General features: G+C 43.5%; 1 protein-coding gene and 1 long non-coding RNA gene across 8 annotated transcripts in view; one reads left to right on the top strand and one right to left on the bottom strand.

The window, feature by feature from the left end:
- Window positions 1-114: 114 nt before the first annotated feature.
- On the bottom strand, window positions 115-17,152 carry LOC132209773 (uncharacterized). The gene is made up of 3 exons (XR_009445852.1): window positions 17,064-17,152; window positions 15,163-15,320; window positions 115-331 (listed from the first exon to the last, which is right to left on the bottom strand). It is a non-coding gene; the product is annotated as an uncharacterized LOC132209773 (long non-coding RNA).
- Window positions 16,343-19,152, top strand: part of LOC125453166 (actin-binding protein WASF3-like) — a 116,561-nt gene continuing 113,751 nt past the window's right edge. For 5 of the 7 annotated variants that reach the window (XM_059646683.1, XM_048532362.1, XM_048532363.2 and 2 more), the window contains exon 1: window positions 16,343-16,498. The gene's annotated coding sequence lies outside the window, so the exon portion shown is untranslated. Of the gene's footprint in view, window positions 16,499-16,617; window positions 16,696-19,152 lie in introns of those variants that run through there. The other 2 variants (XM_048532364.2, XM_048532365.2) reach the window with 1 other exon arrangement.

Raw genomic sequence — 19,152 nt, forward strand, 5'->3', positions numbered from 1 at the left:
ATTATTATTGTTAAAAAATAACAGCTTATTATTCAACAGCCATAATACAATTGTGACATCATTTACTCATATGATCATACTCATATACATAGACACAAGAAAATAGGTAGCTGGTTGGGTGTAGAAATCCAAAAATTCAGAACCATGGCTGCTTCTTTCAAGATGAAGTATTGAGACATTGCAGGCTTGTGATTTGCTTGCTTGAATGTCTGAAGAAATAGAGATTGAAGGTATGTGAAGACAGATTTGTAATGCCTTATGCCTTACAGTAGCAGGTTTCTGTGGTTTCACTCCAGTTGATCTCCTGATGGAATTTAGGCAGCATTCTGTTCTATATCAATACATAACAAGGTCAGAGAATCATTCCAGGATAGTGACTAAATCCAACATTTATCAGAAAGCTGATTACTGCAGACCCTTTGTTATATTAAGGGAAAGATATTTATACTGTTAAATGTATGGTAGGTTGGATGAATAATTAAGGTCATTAGCTTTATTTTCCAGTTCAGAAGATTGCAGAATTGAGCAAGGTTTTCATTCAGTTTAGAGGAATCCAGGGTTGAGTTCAGAGCCAAGTTTTGTTTCTCTCCTAGAAGGAGTTTAGGACAATTCAAAGAACTAGTCAGCTAGTGCCTATGAAGTATGCTGTGAGATGTTGCTAACTGGTGACCAACCTGGAGGCCTTTGAAGGAGTTGTTGAGCTGGATTTGCCAGTTACTCAGTCTGATTTTCATATTGAAAATTGTTGAGTCTAGTCAGAAAGTTGCTTATTAATAAGGCAAGATTTTCAATTAATAAGGTTAACAAGCAATAATCTCTTCTAACTGGCACTGGCTGCACCTAGCAAGAATAATATCTCAACGTCCAGAACTTAGTTAAGGCATGTAACAAGTGGTGGTGAACTTCTAACACAATGCAACTAGCCTTCTCGCCATAGCCTACATTGTTCATGCCCCTATAAGTTCAGCCCTATGTCTCTACACATAAAGATTCCATATTCTTTCATGAAACAAGTTGAGAAACAACATGAAGAGATGATCAGAATTGGTGTCCTTTCCCTCAGAACAAAACCGACCTCGTGGTCTATAGTTACTGTTCTGAAACCTAATGGAATTTGGGTTGACCTCAAACAGATCAACAAGGGAAAGACAAGTGAAATCTACTCCATATAACCAGTTGATGGGAGTTTTGTTAAATCATCTAAAAGTAGTGTTTTCACAAAACTCCATGCAAATAATCGGTTCTTCCAAGATTACTCAGCACACATATAACTTAATTTGGCAGTACTTGTTTCATCAGACTGCCTTTTGTGATCACCTCAGCCCCAATGTTCTAAAAGGTCTTCAAGGTGTCATATGTCACATGGATGTCATTTTGTTGCATGATGGAATAGTCAGGAGCATGATTGGGTGGGACATGTTTTAAAGTCCCTACATGCCAAACGTCACATCCCTAACTAGCGTGGATTCTCCACGGAACTAGTTCACTTCTTGGGTCACATTTGTCAACAGTGATGTAATAATGGCAGACTCACAGTAAACAAAGTCCATTGAGGGATTTCTCACTCAAAATCAGTTAATGACCTGCAAAGATATTTAGTAAACCAATTGGCAAGATTTTTGCCTCATTTGTAACTATAACTATAATATAACTCTTGAGACAATTCCTCGAGAAAACTGGTGGAGGGTGTTGAAACTAGAAATCAAGAGGGTGCTTTTCAAAAGATTCCAGCCATGCTGCCTCCACCAATATCTAAACCTAACACAATTAATTAATCTTTCAAACAATCACAGCCACACTGCATCAGCTACATGTTACAAACCATTGGGGTATCATGTCACTAATGGAACAATTCCCTGGATTCATACCAAATGTTACTGTTTTTTTTTAAAGTATGCACAGCACCCCAACTTACCTGATTTTTCAGGGCAAGGTTGATAGAAAGCATAGTCCAGGTTTTTGTAATAAATAAGAATTATTATTTATTATAAATAATCAGATTATAGTTACAAAAAAATAAACAATGTACATATAATACTACTGATTAAAACACTGGTCCCCTTATAAACTCCACTTACACACACACACACACAAATAAATAAGGAAAATAAATTATTGGCAGAAGTATAAAAACTGGAAATATTCTTTCCTTCCCAATTCCGATTTTGAGAGGATCATACTTTGGATATCTCAGCCCTTGATGTTCAATTCTCTTTCCAAGGAAGCTTCAGCTGATTTGTAAGAAGTTTAGAGCAATTAATTCACTTGTAAAATGTATCTGATTTATCCATTCAAAAGCCACAGCTCATAGCAACTGGTGCAGGAAAGGTAATTAGTTTTCTTCAAGTTTAAACTGAGATTGTTTTACTGCAGAGAAGAAGCAGCTTTTGCTGGGGTGAACAATAGCATACTGCGTCTCTCTGACTTGCTACCAGTTCTAATCTGCTCAACTGAAAACCATCAGCTTTCACTTAGAAGATAGTAGGAACTGCAGATGCTGGAGAATCTAAGATAACAAGGTGTAGAGCTATATGAACACAGCAGGCCAAGCAGCATCAGAGGAGCAGGAAAGCTGACGTTTCAGGCCTAAGGGTCTAGGCCCAAAACATCAGCTTTCCTGCTGCTTGGCCTGCTGTGTTCATCTAGCTCTACACCTTGTTATCTTAGCTTTCAATTAAAAACTTGGCTCCTGATCATCTGCTTGTTGAAGGGAGCCATAATCACCAAAAGAAGTTCACAACAGGTATCGAATTCCTTGCTATGAAATGACACAGCCATCCTGCTAAGTCGCTTTTTTTGAAACAAAAACAGTTCCTTGCAGTCCACAGTTTGTAAAGATTTATAAAACAAAAAAAATACACCGTTCTTACATAATAATAAAATGTGAGGCTGGATGAACACAGCAGGCCAAGCAGCATCTCAGGAGCACAAAAGCTGATGTTTCGGGCCTAGACCCTTCATCAGAGAGGGGGATGGGGGGAGGGAACTGGAATAAATAGGGAGAGAGGGGGAGGCGGACCGAAGATGGAGAGTAAAGAAGATAGGTGGAGAGGGTGTAGGTGGGGAGGTAGGGAGGGGATAGGTCAGTCCAGGGAAGACGGACAGGTCAAGGAGGTGGGATGAGGTTAGTAGGTAGCTGGGGGTGCGGCTTGGGGTGGGAGGAAGGGATATCCTCTGACCGGTCTTTTAATTCTGACACAATTACAGTGAAGGTCAGCCTCCGTGCTGACACTCAGAATACATCACTCCCTCTGACAGTGTTGCACACCCTGAGCATCACTGACAGTTTCAGCGTTCCCTTAATATGGACCAACTCACAATGCAGCACTCCCCTGACATTATTATTTATATTGACGATCTGACAGTACAGCCCACCTCAGTGCTGACCCTCCGGCAGCGCAGCATTCCCTCATTACTCACCCTTTGATACTGTCGCCCACCTTTGGTAATGACACTCTGACAGTGTCACACTATCGGCCTTTCAACAGTGCAGCACTCCCTCAATGATGACACTGTAACGATGCAGGATTCCCTCAGTCCTGGCTCTGCAACAGTCCCTTCCTCCCACCCCAAGCCGCACCCCCAGCTACCTACTAACCTCATCCCACCTCCTTGACCTGTCCGTCTTCCCTGGACTGACCTATCCCCTCCCTACCTCCCCACCTACACCCTCTCCACCTATCTTCTTTACTCTCCATCTTCGGTCCGCCTCCCCCTCTCTCCCTATTTATTCCAGTTCCCTCCCCCCATCCCCCTCTCTGATGAAGGGTCTAGGCCCGAAACGTCAGCTTTTGTGCTCCTGAGATGCTGCTTGGCCTGCTGTGTTCATCCAGCCTCACATTTTATTATCTTGGAATCTCCAGCATCTGCAGTTCCCATTATCTCTGACACCGTTCTTACAGACAGGTTTACATTCTGTGCTCTTCCAGCAGGAACCAGATGTGGGGTCAGAAGCCAGTGTGCTATCCACCACAGACATTGTCTAACACAGTGACATGGAATGTCATCACAGAGAAGAGTCTATTTTGATTACATGGGCTTGTAAGAGATTTTCAGAATACATCCTTCACCTGCCAGAGTGAATGAGACAGTCATCTACAAGCCAGAGGTCTCCCAATGAGATGAATATGTGTAAACGCCTGTGCCCACCAATTTCTATGAGCTGGTAGAAAAAGTAATAGGAATCAGCACTGCTTTGGTTTATGAGTAGCATAAATTTTGTACTTGGCTGTAAGAAAGACTTAACATAGATGCCTCCAAGGAGAAAGAGATTCCAACTCCAACCTATTTGGAACACAATATACACGCAGGAGAAATTTTAGACAACAGTAGACAGCCTTACGAGCCAGAACATTCAGTTTGTTGTGAAATCATGTCATATACTCAGTATTTGGTAGAAGGAGGTCAGCCATCCACAATAATCTCAAACAAATACAACAATTATGCAGAAAGAGACTGACAATATGTCACCATTCATTGGTACAGAGAGTTCACAAAACATGGTGGGCAGTGGGACAGGTTGCTCATATCAACAGTCTCTAACAAAGACTCCATCCCCAAATTCTATCTACTTCAGTGTTCTCTATTAAGATGTCTTTTGAGTTTTAGTCTCAATCAATAATGTAGAGGGTTACTTATTTCACAGCTTCACCAACGAATCATTTTAAATGTCAATGAGAACACTGAGACCTGCTAAAAGATACTTCTGCTGTACTTCAGTTCCAGACAGGAAGACTCTGAAAGCCATCACCAATAAGTAAGACCTTTAGTTAAGTATGTGTTCCACTTCATGGAACATATTTGGCTCCATTATGCACTTTTGGCTGATCATAACGCGCTTGACCACTTGCAAGGAAATGAAGTATCAAAAGGATACTTTTATAATAATGCATATAACACTCACCAATAATTCTAAAGACAATTTGCAAATGAAATTGGCAAGGAAATGAACAACAACTTGTACGTATATAGCACCATGAATTTTATAAGACATCTTCATGTGCTTCAAAGAGGTATTACAGAACAAAAAATGACACTAAGTCACAAAATAAGATGTGCCTTAGTTGCTTAAGAATAAGCAAATGACCAAAAGCTTTTAAATGAGTGTCTTTGAGGAGGGAAGTGCAGAAGTCTTTAGGAGGGAAATTCTAGGACACTAATGCCATGATAACTGAAGACACGGCCACCAAAAACTGGGACAATTAAAATTGAGGATATTTTGAGTCTGAGAGTAGAAGAAATTGGATACTGGAGGATTGTCAAGGTTGAGAGTATTATTTGGATAGAGAGGAGCCAGGCCATGGACACAAATGAAAACAAAGTCAAGTATTTCAAACTTGAGGTGTTATTTAACTGGGACCCAGTGTAAGTCACAAAACACAGTGATCCATGAATGAGATACATTGCATATATATTAACTGGGTCATCAGCAGCAGAAGTTTGGACGATGTTGAGTTTACGACAGGTAGAAAGTAGGAGACTAGCCAGGTCAATGTTAAATTGATCAAGACTGGAGGTGGCAAATGCAAGGAAGACTGTTTCAGTAGCAGAAGAGCTGAGCCAGGATGGAGTAATTGTACAAGGTTAAAGAGTTGAATGTAGAAAATAAGTCACCTATATAATGGAACTGAGATATGATGTGTGAATATCAAGCCATGGAAATTATAAGAAATGATCTAAAGTCCGGGTTCACAGCTTGAAAGGCCTTTCAGGGGAAAGGAGAGATAAAGGGCTTAGGGATGTGCATGTAGGGATTGACCAGAGAGCAAAGGAAGGAAGAATGTACAAAAGACCAGAACCAGAGGACTGAGTGGTCTGGAGGCTGTATCTAAGGCTGATGGAGATTGCAGAAGTAGGCTTATGCCAAGAAAGCCAGGATAGTGGATTTAAATTAAATGTGTGTGAGACAGGACACTTGGTATAGGCCAGAAAAACTGAAGATGATGCAAAATATGATGCTGGATATTGCCTTTCGAACTAATTATGGTTTGTGAATGGAGGAGAAAAGGAGGCTAGGAAAGCGGGTAGCTATTGAAATAATAAAGTCCAGAACTGATTAAGAACAAGGAATAAAGGTTCTATTTTTACATACTTGGGTCCTGACCTGAAACATCAACTTTCCTGCTCTTCTGATGCTGCCTGGCCTGCTGTAGTCCTCCAGCTCCACACTGTGTTATCTCTACTTTCACATATCTTCTTTTTCCATTTGTCTACTTTATATTTAGAGAAAAAATGAGTGACACATTTACTAAGCACAGACTTTACAGAATTTCACTACCTCATGACTATCATTAATATCTTCAGTCTAGCCCAGGCTTCCTGTGATGTTGCTGTTGAAACCCAAAAACGTAATTGCTTGGATGCTGGATGCGAGATCTGAAACATTAGCTGATGATCAATCTGCAGATAAGAATAAACTCAGTGAAGTAGACATTGAGTCACAATACTACACAGGAGGAAGGACAACCGATATCAGTAATCTTCTGCACTGCACTGATGTTTTAAGACATTGCTGTCAATCTGCCGGAGAATTTTTATCCCCAAAATATCTTTTCTCACAAAATCTTTAAAGTAACGCTGGTGTAACAGTTCAAATTCAACATCACGTAGAGTAGAATCAGATCAATTTCTTTCAAGCAGTACAAGATGCTTGCCTTTACAGGTTATATTCACTCTGAACATTCAAATCTCATGTCAAACATTCTCTGGTACATACAAATTACATGGTTTTCAGCTTGTTGGTACAACATGGCAGAAGAACCTTAAATATTGGAGATAATGGGAACTGCAGATGCTGGAGATTCCAAGATAATAAAATGTGAGGCTGGATGAACACAGCAGGCCAAGCAGCATCTGTGCTCCTGAGATGCTGCTTGGCCTGCTGTGTTCATCCAGCCTCACATTTTATAACCTTAAATATTGGCCTTTTCTCTCTGAATCTTTGTGATGGCCACCCCATGCTTTAACGTATTTCTCAGCACACATTCCCTGACCTTGGAAATGTACCAATCTGCAATACGAGATCATTGACAGCTCATTGCACTGGGATCATAGTAAGTTTTGTACAGAACTAAAAAACTATCTTTCAGCAAGATGATAGTCCTCCAGCAGCAATTAATGTACATCTCAAAATGCACCCCTGGGAATGTCATTGAGAGTACAGAGCTTTGCCTTTTGGAATTGCTTGAAATGAACCTCAATAAAAAAAAAATGGCATTTCTTATAGACCTGCTTTGCAAAGGCTCAGCCCAGAAGGCAAGTGATGGTCTATCCCTACCATGAAAAAAAAGGAACAAAAGTTGGCCATTCAGCCCATCACACATAATAGGAACTGCAGATGCTAGAGAATCTGAGATAACAAGGTGTAGAGCTGGATGAACACAGCAGGCCAAGCAGTATCTTAGGAGCAGAAAAGCTGACATTTTGGGCCTAGACCCTTCATCAGAAATGGGGGAGGAGGAGAGGGTTCTGAAATAAATAGGGAGGGACGGGGAGGTGGATTGAAGATGGACAGAGGAGAAGATATGTGGAGAGGAGACAGACAAGTTAAAGAGGCGGGGATGGAGCCAGTAGAGCTGAGTGTAGGTGGTGAGGTAGGGAGGAGATAGGTCAGTTTGGTGAGGACAGACAGGTCAAGGGAGCGGGATGAGGTTAGTAGGTAGGAAATGGAGGTGCCGCTTGAAGTGGGAGGAAGGGATAGGTGAGAGGAAGAACAGATTAGGGAGGCAGGGACGAGCTGGATGGTTTTGGGATGCAGTAGAGAGAGGGGGGATTTTGAAGCCTGTGAAATCCACATTGATATCATTGGGCTGCAGGGTTCCCAAGTGCAATATAAGTTGCTGTTCCTGCAACCTTCGGGTGGCATTGTTGTGGCACGGCAGGAGGCCCAGGATGGACATATCATCTGAGGAATGGGAGGGGGAGTTAAAATGGTTCGCGACTGCGAGGAGCACTTGTTTATTGCGAACCGAGCATAGATATTCCGCAAAGTGGCCCCCAAACCTCCGCTTGGTTTTCCCGATGTACAGGAGGCCACAATGGGAACAGCGGATACAGTATACCACGTTGGCAAATGCACAGGTGAACATCTGCTTGATGTGGAAAGTCTTCTTGCGGCCTGGGATGGGGGTGAGGGAGGAGGTGGCAGGGGCAGGTGTAGCAGTTGCAGGGAAAAGTACCAGGTATGGTGGGGTTGGAGGGGAGTGTGCAGTGGACAAGTGAGTCACGAGAGTGTGGTCCCTCCAGAAAGCAGACAAGGATGGGGAGGGAACAATGTCTTTGGTGGTGGGGTCGGATTGCAGATGGCTGAAGTGTCGGAGGATGATGCGTTGGATCCAGAGGTTGATGGGGTGGTGCGTGAGGATGAGGGGGGTTCTCTTTTGGTGGTTATTGCGGGGACAGGGTATGAGGGATGAGTTGCAGGAAATACAATGACCTCTACTGAGGCCAGATGCCAAATCTCCGCTACCTCCTCCTACTGTCCCCTGGATCATCTCCCAAACCATCCACAAACTCATCACCTCAGGTGACCTCCCACCCACAGCTTCCAACCTCATCATTCCCTAACCCCGCATGGCCCGCTTCTATCTCCTTCCCAAATCCACAAACTTGCCTGCCCTGGTCGACACATTTTCTCCACCTACTCCTGCCCCACAGAACTCATCTCCACCTATCTGGACTCCATTTTCTCCCAATTGGTCCAGGAACTCCCCACCTACGTCCGTGACACCACCCACGCCCTCCGCCTCCTCCAGGACTTCCTATTCCCTGGCCCCCAACACCTCATTTTCACCATGGAGGTCCAGTCCCTATACACCTGCATTCCCCATGCAGATAGCCTAAAGGCCCTCCGCTTCTTCCTGTCCCGCAGGCCCCTCCACTGACACCTTCAACCGCTTAGCTGAACTCATCGTCACCCTCAACAACTTCTCTTTTGATTCCTCCCACTTCCTACAGACAAAGGGAGTGGTCATGGGTACCCACATGGGCCCAAGCTATGCTTGCCTCTTTGCAGGTTACATGGAACAGTCCCTCTTCCGCACCTACACTGGCCCTAAACCCTACATCTTCCTCCGTTACATTGATGACTGTGTCGGTGCCGCCTCATGCTCCCATGAGGAGCTCGAACAGTTCATCCACTTGGCCAACACCTTCCACCCCGTTCTCCTGGACCACCTCTAACACTTTCCTCACCTTCCTGGACCTCTCTGTCTCCATCTCAGGCAGCCACCTAGAAACCGCTACCATTGCAAGCCCACCGACTCCCACAGCTACCTAGAATACACCTCCTCCCACCCACCCTCCTGCAAAAATGCCGTTCTCTAGTCCCAATTCCTTCGCCTCCACCACATCTGCTCTCAGGATGAGGCATTCCACTCCCGTACATCTCAGATGTCCTCGTTTTTCAAGGACTGCAACTTCCCCCCTCAGTGGTCGAGAATGCCCTCGACACTGTTTCCTGCAACTTATCCCTCACACCCTGTCCTTCCAATAACCACCAAAAGGGAATCTCCCTCGTCCTCACATACCACCCCACCAACCTCCAGATCCAACGCATCATTCTCTGACACTTCCACCATCTACAATCCAACCCTACCACCAAAGATATTTTTCCATCCCCACCCTTCTCTGCTTTCTGGAGGGACCACTCTCTCCATGACTCCCTTGTCCGCTCCACACTCCTTTCGAACCCCACCACACCAGGCACTTTTCCCTGCAACCGCAGGAAGTGCTACACCTGCCCCCACACCTCCTCCCTCACCCCCATCCCAGGGCCCAAGAAGACTTTCCACATCAAGCAGATTTTCACCTGCACATCTGCTAATGTGGTATACTGCATCCACTGTACCTGTTGTGGCCTCCTTTACATTGGGGAAACCAAGCGGAGGCTTGGGGACTGCTTTGCAGAACACCTCCGCTTGGATTGCAGTAAACAAGTGCACCTCCCAGTCGCAGACCATTTCAACTTCCCTTCCCATTCCTCAGATGACATGTCCATCCTGGACCTCCAGCACTGCCACAATGATGCCACCTGAAGGTCGCAGGAACAGAAGCTCATATTCTGCTTGGGAACCCTGCAGCCCAATGGTATCAATGTGGATTTCACAAGCGTCAAAATCACCTCTCCCCCGACCGCATCCCAAAACCAGCCCAGCTTGTCAACGCTTCCCTAACCTGTTCTTCCTCTCAGCTATCCCCTCCTCCCACCTCAAGCCACGCCCTCATTTCCTACTGATTAACGTCATCCCGCCCCCTTGACCTGGCTGCCCTCACCAAACTGACCTGTCTCCTCCCTACCTCACCACCTACACTCACCTCTACTGGCTCCATCCCCGCCTTTTTAACTTGTCTGTCTCCTCTCCACATATCTTCTCCTCTATCCATTTTCGATCCGCCTCCCCCTCCCTCCCTATTTATTTCAGAACCCTCTCCCCCTCCCCCATTTCTGATGCAGAGTCTAGGCCCAAAATGTCAGCTTTTCTGTTCCTAAGATGCTGCTTGGCCTGCTGTGTTCATCCAGTTCTACATCTTGTTATCTCACATTCAGCCCATCCTATCTTCTCTGCCTTCAATGAGTTTATGGCTGATCCAATTATCATAGAATCACAGAAGTGTTATGATGAGAAGGAGGCCATTTGGCCCATCATTCCTGCGTTGGTTCATTAACTAAGCATCATCATTTCCCTCTTTCCCATATCTTTGTTTAAACTGGGTGCAGGCTGATTTTAACAAGATCAGATGTAATTTGGCAAAAGTAGATTGAGAGCAGATATTTTAAGAAAATATGTTTCAGAACATTGGAACGCATTCAGGAAGGAAACGGCGAGAGCAGAGGGCCAATATGTTCCAATGCAGATATAGGGTGGGGCCTACAAATTTAGCAGGCCCTGGATAATGAGTGATCTATAGGTTTGGATAAAGGGAGGCTTTTAGCAGATACCAAGGGCTCAAAACAGCAATTATCCGAGAGAAGTTTGAAGGGGAAACTTTAAAAGGAAATTAGGAGGGTTAAAGTACTTGAGGGTAAATGGATAACTAGGGAAAGAATAGGCTGCACGGTGGCTCGGTGGTTAGCATTGCTGCCACACAGCACTAAGAACCTGGGCTCAATTCCACTCTCAGGGACTGTCTGTGTGGAGTTTGCACATTCTTCCTGTGTCGATGTGGGTTTCCTCCAGGTGCTCTGGTTTCTTTTCATGGTCAAAAAATGTGGAAGTTAGGTGGATTGGCCTTGCTAAATTGATCTTAGTGTTCAGGGGTGTGTAGATTCAGTGTGTTGTAGGGGAATGGGTCTGGGTGGGATATTCTGAGAGTCAGTGGGACTACAGTTGTTGGGCCAAAGGGCCTGTTTCCACACTGTAGGGATTCTATGATTAATAGGGCCCAATAAGGACCACACTGAATGGAGTCAGAGGATTGCAGAAGGTTCTAATTAAATAGTTCACTAGTGAGAGAGACAAAATGTGTACAGAAATCAGGGAGAAGGTCTGTGATACAATCAAAGAAATTAGCCGAGACAAAGAGCAGGTTCTGAGATAATGGGAACTGCAGATGCTGGAGAATCTGAGATAACAAAGTGTGGAGCTGGATGAACACAGCAGGCCAAGCAGCATCATAGAAGTAAAAAAGCTGACATTTCGGGTCTAGACCCTCTAGACCTGAAACGTCAGCTTTTGTGCACAAAGAGCAGGTTCTGACTGGTCTGGCAGGCTTAAAAGGAGACAAATTTCCAGGGCTGGATGAAACATAGCCCAGTCTGTTAAGTGAGGCAAGGGAGCAAGTAGCAGGGGTGCGTACAAAAATATTTAATTTCTCTCTGGCCACAGGAGAAGTGCCAGGGCGCTGGAGGACAGCCAATGTGGTGCTGTCATTCAAAAATGGATAAACCAGGAAACTACAGGCTAGTCAGTCTAACCTAGGTAGTGGGAAAACAATTGAAGCAATTCCTCGGTACAGAATTAATCTGCACACAGAGAGGCAGTTTTAATCAAGAGCAGGCAGCTTGGTTTTGTTGAGGGGAGGTCATGACTGGTCAACCTGATTGAATTTTTCAAAGATGTAACCAAGTGTGTAAATGAGGACAATGTAGATAATGTACTTGGACTTCAGCAAGGCTTTTGATAAGGTCTTGTATGGGAGATTAACAGCTCAGCTAAAAGTCTACTGTATCCAAGGAAATTTGACTAACTGGACACAGAATTGGCTGATTGGCAGGAAGCAGAGGATGATGTTTGATTAAAACCTGTGTCCAGTGGGGTTCCAAAGGGATCAGTGTTGGGGCCCTTGTTTTTTGAGATATCTATAAACGATTTAGACCTGAATGTAAGAGTTATGATCTATAAATATGTGGATGATACCAAAAATGATGGGCTGGTAAATAGTGAAAAGTATAGCCTTAGGTTACAGGAAGACATAGGTGGGCTGATCAGGCAGTCTGATCAGTGGCGAATGGAATTCAGTGTGGACAAGTGTGAGGGCAGAGCAAACAACATTTCACACGGCAATCTGTGTCTGTAACTCCCTAATCATTTTTACTGTACTCCACGCATTCACATCCATGCTCAACAACCCAGATATAGATTAAATTTGTTTCTTCCTTACTTTACTATCTATGCCAGTGTCAGCTGCATCTCTAAAGATTTTGCAAGCCCTAGTCTTCTCCTCTACTACTCTCCCTTAGTTTCCATACTGCTGCCAAGTTATTTTAAAACCTTCCAAACAGCACTAGCAACCTGCCCTGCAAGGAACTCAGTTTCAACTCTGTTCAGGTGCAGTCTCCCCTCGAGTCAGTCCCAGTGTGCCAGGAATATATCCATTTGCCTTATCCTCCTGTTTGCATATTCACCTGCACATGGCACTATGAACAATTGGAGATGACTACATTTGAGATCATGCTTGCTAATTCTCTACCTACTCATTAAATTTGGATTCAAGAACCATGTCTCCCTTCCTACATTAGTCATTGGTACCAACATGGACTACAACCTCTGGCAGTTCAGCCACCCCCGGAATAATGGCCTGCAGCTGCTCTGTTGCATCCTGCACCCTGGTACCAAAAGGCAACATAGCATCCTATAATCATATTGATGTCCAAGAAATGCCTGTCTGTTCCACTAACTAATGAATCATTTATCACTATTTTTCCTGCTTTCTTCTTCTCCTTCTCTCCACAGTGACACAATGGTTAGCACTGCTGCCTCATAGCGCCAGGTACCCAGGTTTGATTCCAGCCTTGGGCAACTGTCTGCGTGGAGTTTGCATATTCTCTGTATGTCTGCATGGGTTTCCTCCAGGGGCTCTGGTTTCCTCCCATTGTCCAAAGATGTGTAGGTTAAATGGATTTGCCGTGCTAAGTTGACCACAGTGTCTAGGATGGGTCTGGGTGGGATGGTCTTCAAAGGGTCAGTGTGGACTTGATGGGCCAAATGGCCTGCTTCCATGCCGTAGGGATCCTATGCTTCTATACAGCTAAGTTGCTGGTGGTGCCATGAACCTGACTCGGTTGCACTCTCCAAAGAACCAGTGCCCTGGATTTTGAGATCCAAAATAAAAAAAAACTGTGAGTGGGACATGAGGGAACTCCTGTAAGACTGTCTATTTCTGTTGGATTGCCTGGCAACCACTCATTTCCTTCCTTCCTCTGGACTTTTAAGCTTCCATGTGACCATCTCTCTGAATATGCTATGCATATAACATGCTACCTTCATCAGTGTCACAGAATTATCATTCAAGTTCTAAAATTCAGGACTCAAGTTTCTGCAATCGGAAATTCTTCTTGCACATATGGTCATCTAAGACCCTGGTAGTGTCCTTGACATCCCACATATTACATTCCACACATTCCACTCAACTGTCCTATGCTGCCATGTCTTAAATTTACTTAGTGTTAAACTTTCTTCCCTTATGCTAACTTCACTCAGCTTCCTATGTAGCTAACTCCTCTTATGTTATTACATTGTCCCTGATTTTCGCTAATTCCTATTGTTTCTCAGTAAATTCCTTCTTCCAAAAGATACAGTTTAAAATCACAAACCAAACAATCAAGCACTTCCCTTGTTGACGCTGTTTGAATTTTTTTTCCAAATAGTCATGCCTTGAAGCTGCAGCTGTTGAACTATGCCTCCTGTCTCACAGCTGTGTTGAAGCTGACACAAATTCCACTTCCTCAAATTCACTTTCCTGCCCTTTTCCCAATACTTTTGACTCCTTACTGAGAATATCTATCTATTTATCTAAGCCTTTAATACCTACCTCCACAGCTCTTTCAGGAAAGTATTCCTCAGTTTCACTCCTCAGATTCCAACAGAAAAACTTCCTCTCTGTCCTAACCCTCTACTCTGAAATTATGCCCTCTGATCCTAAACTCTCCCATAAGGGGAAGCAACCTTTCTGCATCTACCCTGTCAAGCCCCCTAAGTATGGTTCTATTAGGCCTCTTCTCATTCTTTGCCAATGACTACAGGCCCAACCTATTCAACTCTAGTTACTAAATCCTTACACACCTGGAATCAACCTACTGACCTTTGTCTGGACTGTCTGCAAAGCCAGTATATTATTCATTAGAAACGCGAACAAATTTGTTCATAATACTCCAGCTGTGGTCTGACTGGTGCCCTGTATCCTTTTAATCAGACTTCCCAATTTTTATACTTTATTCCAATTTGAAATAAAGGCCACTACCTCGGGGGCACATTGATGCTGAGACTCCAAACATAGAGGAAAAATCTGGTGGGGAGGCCCTTCTCATCACCAATCAATCATTTTTTGCAATATGAAAGTTTTGACGAGGAGGCAGTCTACCAAGAAAGTGATTGCTTGGGCACACGTCAGTCTCAAATTAACTCCACAAACACAGTGAGCCACAAATATGCCTCCATTAATTGTGATCAGAGATAATGGGAACTGCAGATGCTAGAGAATCCAAGATAACAAAGTGTGAAGCTGGATGAACATAGCGGGCCAAGCGCTCTCTGATGAAGGGTCTAGGCCCGAAACGTCAGTTTTTGTGCTCCTGAGATGCTGCTTCGCCTGCTGTATTCATCCAGCTACACACTTTGTTATCTATGCCTCCATTAACTTATTCTGAAACAAAAGACAGCAAATGATCGCATTTCTCAAAATTACTTTAGATCGACATCCAAACAAAGGGAAAAATCCAGATACCTGTAAGTGTTAGTCCTGTTCAGCCATATTTTTTTCAGGCAAACGTTGCATACGTTTGAAATTCACATTGGGAGAAAGTGATGGGAGCTTCGTTGTCTTCAACGAACTAATGATTTTCGAATTGAGAAATATTTTGCCTCGCTGTCAACCTACGACTACTAATATAAAAGGCAAGGTTTAAATAAAAATCAGTTAAACTTCTAAATTAAATCTAGTATTGCCATAGATTTTCAGCAAAAATGGGCAAGTGTTCACAATAGTTTTTTCTTTAACTTGATAAATTCACTGGCTGTTGCGACACAGAAACTTGTCCTGATGTTTTCCAAGCAGAGGAAAAGAATCGTGGAATTTTAGGCGTGAATAAATCATAGCAATAACCTTTCGTCCTTTTATTTGATATCTTTATAAGTCCTAGCATCAAATATTCGAAGCAAGAACTCGGCCTACACTATTGGCAAAACAGCACTCTGCAAGCCACGTAATATTGACATTCTGTAGTACTATTTCGCGCACGCTGATTTTCGCATTTTTTTGGGTTATTTCACGAATATTGTCCCACATTGTTTGGATAGAAAATAGCGGTATTCATTCACTACTGCGTTTAATAAAGCATCCCTGCAATTATAAGCATTTTTCTGCGAATTGTACGCTCGGGTCCAACATAGCAAGAACACAAAATTTAATATGTTTGGATTACTGCCTTTTCAAATTCTTGAAATGCACACTATAAAATGCTTTGAGAACATTCTTTCAGTATCAAGGAGACAAAACTGGAGTGAAGCTTTGCACCAATAACACGGAGAGCAGTTGCATCAGAGATAATGGGAACTGCAGATGCTGGACAATCCGAGATAACAAAGTGTGGAGCTGGATGAACACAGCAGGCCAAGCAGCATCTTAGGACCACAAAAACTGACGTTTCGGGCCTAGACCCTTCATCAGAAAAGTTGGGTTTTGAGAAGCCAGGTCAGAATACGAGACCGTACCCGGGAGCACCCAGCAACCGCAGCGCGTGCATGTACGCGCGCCGTCCCGGCCATTGTACACACTAACTTGATTGCCTGTGCGCTCCTCCTATTGGTAGCTAGGGACAGGGAGGCGGGGAGACCACGGGGGCGGTGTCGGAGTCGGCCGCTCTGAGTAGTCAAGGCGCACGTCAATCAGAGCGCGGCCGCGAGCAGGTTAGGATGAGGTGGCTGGTGACGGGCGCTCGAGCGCATTTTAACGGAGCGGCAACGGACCGAGGGGAATAGAGAGAGAGACAGAGAGAATGAGGGAGAGAGACGGGGGGCAGTCATTTTAAACAATAATTCCCTTGATCGGCATCCACCCCGAGGTAAGAGCGGTGCCAGAGTGAGAATCATGGTGAAGAAGTTTCCGAGGGAAGGGGGTGAGAGGATCAGTGTTGGAGGGTCATCACCCATTGGGGGGAAGGGGGGGCAATCGGTTTATTAATAAATCTTAAGCGGTCAGTGGTAGCCTGCGGCTCGGTAAATCCAACGGTTGAACGGAAGATAAAGAGCGCTGTCCTGGGTAAGCCGCTTGTTGATAGCCGTGTGAGGTATCGGCGTGTTGTCACTGCCCGTTTATCCCCCCGCCCCCGACATTACGGTTCTTTGGCTCATTGTTATGCGGGGTGAATATGAGGATCAAACCGGTCGATGGATCGAGGAGGAATAGTATCCCCTCCCTCTCCCGACACGACAGCTTCTAGGGGGAAAATCAAACCGTTCCCTTCGCATCTTCTTGTAGCGGGGTTTTAGTTTGCATGGCGAGTGTTTAATTCGTCAACATGTTAATTTAAAATCGACAAACCTGGCGGTCTTGACTTTTGCCAAAACGATTTAAAGCATTGCTGTAAATATAAATCTGTTTAGAGAGACATAAGTGCGCGTTGTTACCTGATTGTGCACGAATGTAAAAATTAAATATTGAAGGTTGCCTTTAACGTCTTTCCTCAGATCGCTCAGGTTTGAATCCAGATATTTTCACTAGCAATCATTTAAATACCAACCAGCACAGTTGCCTCTACCGATAAAGATTAACCGGTGTTGAGACATTCATGAGTTGAATAATAACCACATAATTTAAGAACAACCCAAAAAACATAAAACACTTGAAGTGGTTGTAAGATTTGTTTTATGTGGAGGATCTGTATAAATATGGACAACACTGATTTATGACTGCCCGGTTAACGCCTGCAAGCATGACCACTGCTTAATAAGGGTCAAAATCACCGAAAAGTACTATTTTTATTGCCCTACAGCTGCAGAAATAATGGGCTGTACCACAACAAATATAGAAATATGATAGCAGAAAGTGAACAGTTAGATAGTTGTAGGACCTTATTATGATAAGATATATTGAACACTGGAGATGAAATTCAGAAGAGTGGTTGCAACAGTTTTCCACATATTACTTTTGCCAGATAGCTTAGGAATGTAATATTGGATTATGTTAATCTATAATCACTACTATGACACATTTAAATTGGGCAACAGTTAAAACCAATATTGTACTAAGTTAAGTTAAATGTATTCTAAAATATCACAAGGCAATATTTCTTATGTTTAAAGTAAATGCAACAAAAGTGTAAACCAAAAGTATGAAATTGTTACTTTCTTACATAGATTTCAAAAGTTTTCTGTTCTGGCTTCTGCAATTGATTGTGAAGATTCTCTACAACTGACTGTAACAGAGATCTTTTAAAGCTTTTGTATTTGTGATGAAAATTATTTTACCTGTCCTGGTAATGGCAAACAAAGTCCAAGGGCTAGGTTAAGAATAGAGATTAAAATAGACATAAAATGTGTTTGTATTCACTGGCAAGTTAATTTAATAGGGTGGATCAAGATAATTTACTATGCTGTTGAGGGAGTCTGGACAAATCTTGAAATCAGAACCAGACCGTTCAGAAGAGAAACATTTCTTCACACAAACAGTGTAGAAGCATTCATCTGATAGCCCAACCTCATCAGCTGTTTCAACCATGACCTTCCTTCTACATTAAGGTCAGAAGTGAGGATGTTTGCTGATGATTGCACAATGTTCGGAACAATTTCAGATACTGAAGCAGTCCATGCCCAATTGCAGCAAGACCGGAACAATATCCAGGCTTGGGCTCAAACTTGGCAAGTAACATTCATGCCATAGAATGTCATGTAATGACCATCTCCAACAATGACAAGCTAACTACACCCCCCTCCCTCCCAACCATGCCACTCCATGTTATCTTACCTGGATGTATTTAGCTCCAAAAACACTCAAGAAGTTTGACACCATCCAGGAAAGAGAGTATATTCTATCATATTCCTGACCTGCACCTTATGGATGGTGGGCGGGTATTGGAGAGTTAGAAGATGAGTTACTCGCTGCAATATTCCTAGATTCTGATCTGCTGTTGTAGTCACTGTATGTTATGGCTCATCCAGTTCAGGTTCTGGTCACTGGTAACTCTTGGGATGATAATAGTTGGAGATCCAGTGTTTATTCTGCATCTTCAACACAAAATTATTCTAAGACATTTTGCTGTAGAGAAATGGACATATCTTGGAAGGTTAAAATAGTATCAGAGATAATGGGAACTGTAGATGCTGGAGAATTCCAAGATAATAAAATGTGAGGCTGGATGAACACAGCAGGCCAAGCAGCATCTCAGGAGCACAAAAGCTGACGTTTCGGGCCTAGACCCTTCATCAGGGAGCTGATGGGTTAGGAGAACTCTGATGAAGGGTCTAGGCCCGAAACGTCAGCTTTTGTGCTCCTGAGATGCTGCTTGGCCTGCTGTGTTCATCCAGCCTCTCATTTTAATATCTTGGAAGGTTATTGGTCTGAAGTGGATTATAGAGATAGAGAGGGGAAAGGTTATGTTGGGATTGGACAAAGATGAGAATTTTAAAATTAAACAATTGTTCAACTGGTAGTGAGTGCAGGGGAGAAAAAGATAGTGGAGTATGAATTGGAAGAATCTGTGGTACTGGCTTTTTAATT

This window comes from Stegostoma tigrinum, chromosome 6 (assembly GCF_030684315.1).
Source record: "Stegostoma tigrinum isolate sSteTig4 chromosome 6, sSteTig4.hap1, whole genome shotgun sequence".
NCBI classification, from domain to species: Eukaryota; Metazoa; Chordata; class Chondrichthyes; order Orectolobiformes; family Stegostomatidae; genus Stegostoma; species Stegostoma tigrinum.